Source organism: Acipenser ruthenus, chromosome 26, assembly GCF_902713425.1.
Source record: "Acipenser ruthenus chromosome 26, fAciRut3.2 maternal haplotype, whole genome shotgun sequence".
NCBI lineage: Eukaryota > Metazoa > Chordata > Actinopteri > Acipenseriformes > Acipenseridae > Acipenser > Acipenser ruthenus.
In genome coordinates this window covers 20504894-20510918 of record NC_081214.1, presented here as the reverse complement: position 1 = coordinate 20510918, position 6025 = coordinate 20504894, and positions in this window count along the sequence as shown.

Genomic DNA, 6025 nt, shown 5'->3' with positions numbered 1-6025 from the left:
CCCTCGTTTGAAAGGTCCTGGTATGGCAATGGCTCCCAAGCCATTCCTCTAGATATCGCAAGACAAAGAACACAGTCCCTGACTAGAGTTTTAACAAAGGAAACAGCAACACAAACAACAGTCTGACTAGAGTATTAACAAAGGAGGCACACTGTATCTTTTATATAGTAGAACAGCTTGTAAGATGCTATGCTCATTGCTCCCATTTGCCCGATAATGTAAATACACAAGCACTTGTATTCTCATTATACAGCAGAACACAAATGGCACAATCTCTAAGCTACGGCTCCCGACTACAGAGTTTTTAAAAGGGGAACACTGTATTTGAAATCTGTTGTTAGTGGTTGTACTCTTGTTGTAATTGCAACGCTCTGCCACAAGGTAGCAGTGAGCACTTGTTTTAAAAGAGGGATCATGTGTAATAACTCAATTGTAATGTACAGCTGAAACACCACGTCACTAAAACACATATAAAATTACTTTTTGTTTTTGAATGGATGTCCCCCAGCACTGAAATTCTGAATCTGGTTTCACATGGATTAAGTTGTCAGACAAATTAACTGGGAGTCTATTTAGAGAATTTCTGTCTGTTTTTATCCCGAGCTCAGCTTCCCCTTATTCCCTTGACATTTTAAACAGGCATGCAATGCCAAAGCATGGGGATTCTGAGAAAGGCATTACATGTCAATCTATCCCACACTCAAACTCTCAATGGGACAGACTGAAATATGTGAAAAGGTTAATAATTAACCTGTCAAAATAAGCATTGGTACACAAAATTCTTCTTTCATGTAAAAGTTTACACAAAGAATTAAACAGTATTGCATCAACCCCTGTAAGTCAACAACCAAACATGCAAATTACAGCATACTGTTCACTGTATTGTACTGATTGATATGTCAGAACATTTAAACACGGCATAACCAACCTACTCACGAGTAACCCCAGTCATAGGCTTTTTTCCTCCTAAATTGATACCAGTTGTATGAGTGATAAATATAATGAGGGTGATGATATAACATTATTTTTTAAATCTGGCAACATTGCCAACAACTGGAGTGATTTTACATGGTTGGACTTGATTTTTTAGCGTTAAATACATATTTTTTTTAAAAAAAAGCTTACACCATGTAACTGATTCTTATTAATGAAAATAACATTTTTCTTTGCTAGGTACAAGCACACAGTCACTGGCAATCTCACTGGTTCACTAAAAGGAGCTGTGACAGATATTTGACACTCGCATACACTGAACCATGGTTGGCTTTATTGAACAACAGTGTATGTATAACAAGCAATAAATAACGCACATTAAGACCAGAATAATCACTTGGATTGCGATACTGGGCAAGCCCATTCCATTGCAGAATTGATAGTTCTGCATGTAGAATCTGAATATTGGGTCTGCTTAAAACAGCCCTTACTGTACCGAATCCAACTTAGAGGCAGGCTGGATCCAAAAACACGGAGTTGCTCAATATGTTATTACCAGTTTTCTGTCTCTATTCAGTCAATCTGTCAATTGTAGCAGGAGGACGCTCCTTAGATTTAAAGCACAGATCTACAACATGAGGGTGTTTGTACTTTCATTGCAAATGAATGGCTTTCATTTACATCAATGCACAGCTCTATGGGAGTATTTCAGCCACAATCATGTTTCGCTTTCAACTAAAGCAGAATTCCTTAGTTTTTGTTTAATACATTCTTTCATAGTTTAGGAGTTCAGTGCATTGTAATTCGGGCATAGTCCAGCTTGTTTTTAAGGAGTGGAAATATTTGCCTTTTAGATTGGCAAGCAGGTTTAATTGAGTCACGGTATAGTTTAGCTGCTGAAAACTTGTTTAACCACTAGAGGACACTAGCGTACTGCAGAAGTGCTCACTGTGAGGCAGCATCACAGCACATTGCTTGATATTGTCGTCAATTAAATGCACAGGCTATTCAAACTGTGTTGAACGCCTGGTTTGCATGCAGCAGAATTTTGTATTAAACTTCTATCCCTAGTTAAGTGCACTGGTGTTAAAACCCTGAGGATCTGATATGCTCAGTGATATTGCACTGGAATCATGGGAGAACCATTAAATCACATGTGGTGTGACTGGAGACACAGCAACAGAAGGTTTAATTTAATTGGTGATCTATAGTAAACTGAGCATTACAATAGGGGGCGGTTAACCACAGCAATATAGAGGGTAAGAGCCTTCTTTATTTAGAATGGAAGGTGATGGGCATGCCAGCCTGTATATTTTCTCAGATGAGCCTTTGCAACCAATACAGTGGAGGCTGTAAGAGAAACAGAAGAAAAAATATTCACCTCATTATTTTACTCAAATTATTTTTAAAAGATCTGAAATGAGTTTTCTCCTTTCAAACAAATGGGAGAAAAAAAATGCTTTGAGAATAGACCCCACACCATACTATAAAGTTACAGGAAATAAACTGTGAATATAGAATGATTGACAGGTGCTGTTGGTTTAATGCAATCAAAGCTGGCAAATTAAAGGAATTAATTTGTTGTTGTGTAACCAGCTACCCAATAAATAGTCGTCTTGTAAATAAGCTAATACCTTTTTTAATACCACAAGAAATGCACATTTACAACTATTAGATTGAATGAATCAGTTATTCAGTAAGATAAATCTTGTATCTCATATGCGTGTTTAAAGAGCTGTGGGGAGTGGCAAGTTACAAACATGAAGCTTACCAGATAGCACTTAGAACTGGCAGACTTGATTTGAATGGAAGGATTCGTTGCTGTAGCTGCAGGAGCTGCATCAGGCAGGCTGGACGCTGCAGGTTTGCTCTCATGCTGGGCTGCTGCTGGTGGTCTTGCAGCTGTGTGGGTTTCAGTAGAGGCAGTGGGTTTGATCCACAAAGATGCATCAGTACAGACTGTGGGAGCCACAGCTGGTTTAGCTGCAGAGGCTGAAGCTGCATTTGTTGGTGGTGCTGGAGTCCCTGTGATTGGCCCAGTCACTGGTTTGGTTCTGGGCATATCGATCCCTAGCTTGGGAGCTGCAGGGATTTCAGAAGGGGCCATGGAAAGGCTTGGAGGAGGTCCAGCAATGCCTGAGATAGAGGAAGGCACCCCCCCTGAACCCATGGGAGGATACTTTATGCCTTTCATAGTGCAGATAGAGGCAGTGGGAGCTCCAGCTAGGCCTGTGGGGGTTTCAGCCATGCCCAGCACAGAGGAAGGCATGTCCCCTGAAATCTGGACTCTTTTGATTACAGATTTGATTTCCTCAGGTACGGGCTCCGAATGGTTATTCTGGCTCTGGTTCAAGCTTTTTCCGTTGTTAAGAAAAGAGGGCTGCATGGGCTGAGGCTGGGTTGACCCTGATGGTTTGTTTTGTTTCTGGTGGGGAAAAAAGAAAAGAAGATTTCCTTACCGCTCCTTTGCATAGCAGCTTTCTGACAAGTCCTGTGCGGTTTTGCTGTTGAACATTTCTTTTTTCAGACTGTTTTTAATTCTGAATATCAGTTAACTTCCTGTGTTACAGTTTATATGGACCCCAACTTGAGCTTCGCACTTGTGTTCCATGCTGAAACTGTATGGGGTCATGTGCACAGGAAGTGATATGGAGAAAAAAGAGACAACCAAGTACTACAAGCAAACATATTGTGGCAAACTGCACATCAATTAGAGTTAAAATAAAAAAATTAAAACATGGAAAAGATCAAGAGCAAAATGAACAAAAATAAACATGATGGCATGGAGGGATAAAATAAATAATTTCCAGTGTGTAATATAGAATGTATTTCAGTTTTTTTTGACACTGACACTATATCTTACCTTGGACATACGACGCACTTTTTGGACTTCTGGAAATAAAAACAAAACTTTCATTGTTAAATTGTAGTTTAGCAAGGGCACAACCCAAAGAGTTTTCACAGTTTTCCATACTATGATTGTTTTTTGGTCTGGTTAGGTTTTCTTTTTTACAATGTGTTACCATCCTTGCCTATGCTTTCACATGTTATACTGTGCTTTCACCTTGTTGTATGTACAACAGGCTCCTTTTTTATATAATAGTGTGAGACATCCATAAAAAATGAAAGCTACACTGTAATTTTAATGAACAAAGCCCTCGTTAGTGAAATGTTATATATTTCAACCCAACCCATTGTCTTCTGAGACTGCTGTTTTTCTGCCATCAGGTGGTTATGTTTAAAATTACACCTGCTTGTTCCAGCTTCAGTCAACCTGAGTGCCTGAAGTTCACATTATAGGGAACATCCTAAATTGGCATAAATCAAATGATAGTACCTCTGATAACTATGCATACACACAAGAATACTAACAGTGCAATATACTCACTCTGAATCCACCATTAACAAGCTGCATTCATTCATACCTTTCATTGTTTCCTAACACTGCAAAATACTAACAAATTAATTTAGCAGATGACATCATAAAGGCAGTGACAGACAGACAGTCAGCAAAGACCACGGTGACAACAGACTGATACATTGCATCCTTTTGCTGAGCCATTTTATGTAAAAACGATCAATCACATGCTTTGGAATACTGATTCCAAAGACAGTGCCATGACTTAAACTGCAGTGTCCCAGTGTCCTCTTTACTTTTACACTAAAATATAAATCACTTTGTTACAGAGTTTAAAATATGAGAAACTATCTAATGTATTCTTGTATATAATTAAAATGAGTATGCTCCCAGTATTACCTTCCACGGTGGAATTGTATACAGTACAGTATAGATGTTATATTAACTTGATAGTATAGTTTAGGGACAGTGCCTCTTTAAAAAGGCATACATACAGGCTTAAGGAACACAGCCTGACCAGTTTTAAAGGACATCGTTTCATTGGTTTAGATTCATTTGCTGTCTTCGGGGGCCAATGTTTTGGAAACAACTGGGTAAATACAACCTGTTCATGTAGGGCCTGAATCATCCTTCAGTTCCCCTGCCAACATCCCCCCTAAGCCCTTCAAGTATTGTATATTGTGAAAGAAAGGACTGAACCCATGACCCTCTGGTATACAGCACACAGGCAACATCCTTAGAAATACATCTAAATGTACTGGTGACTATGTTTTGCAAATATTTTTTTTTCACCTGATGCATTAGAAAATAGTTAATAGAAGCACATCTTTCCTTATCTCATCTTTGTCATTTGATGAGTTCAGGTCCTCATATAGTATAAAAAAAGAACACACACACACTGCTGCTTTTAGTTTCATAGTTCTGTTTAATTTTACAGCTAAGTGTTTTAAAATACGTGCTACTGGAGAAGACGTCTGTCTGGTCTGGGTGCCGGTCAATCATTGATTTCAGGGACAGTGACTTCATTTCCGAGGAGGCACAGGCACTGGGAAAATTAACATCCCTCCAACACGCAGCAAGAAGGTCCTCTCAGTATCAGCTACCTCCATTTTCTCTTCCTCCTTTTCTTCTTCCTGGACATATATATATATATATATATATATATATACAGTACTGTGCAAAAGTTTTAGGCAGGTGTGAAAAAATGCTGTAAAGTAAGAATGCTTTCAAAAATAGACATGTTAATAGATTATATTTATCAATTAACTAAATGCAAAGTGAGTGAACAGAAGAAAAATCTAAATCAAATCCATATTTGGTGTTACCACCCTTTGCCTTCAAAACAGCATCAATTCTTCTAGGTACACTTGCACAAAGTCAGGGATTTTGTAGGCATATAGTCAGGTGTATGATTAAACAATTATACCAAACAGGTGCTAATGATCATCAATTCAATATGTAGGTTGAAACACAATCATTAACTGAAACAGAAACAGCTGTGTAGGAGGAATAAAACTGGGTGAGGAACAGCCAAACTCAGCTAACAAGGTGAGGTTGCTGAAGAGAGTTTACTGTCAAAAGTCATACACCATGGCAAGACTGAATACAGCAACAAGACACAAGGTAGTTATACTGCATCAGCAAGGTCTCTCCCAGGCAGAAATTTCAAGGCAGACGGGTTTCCAGATGTGCTGTCCAAGCTCTTTTGAAGAAGCACAAAGAAACGGGCAACGT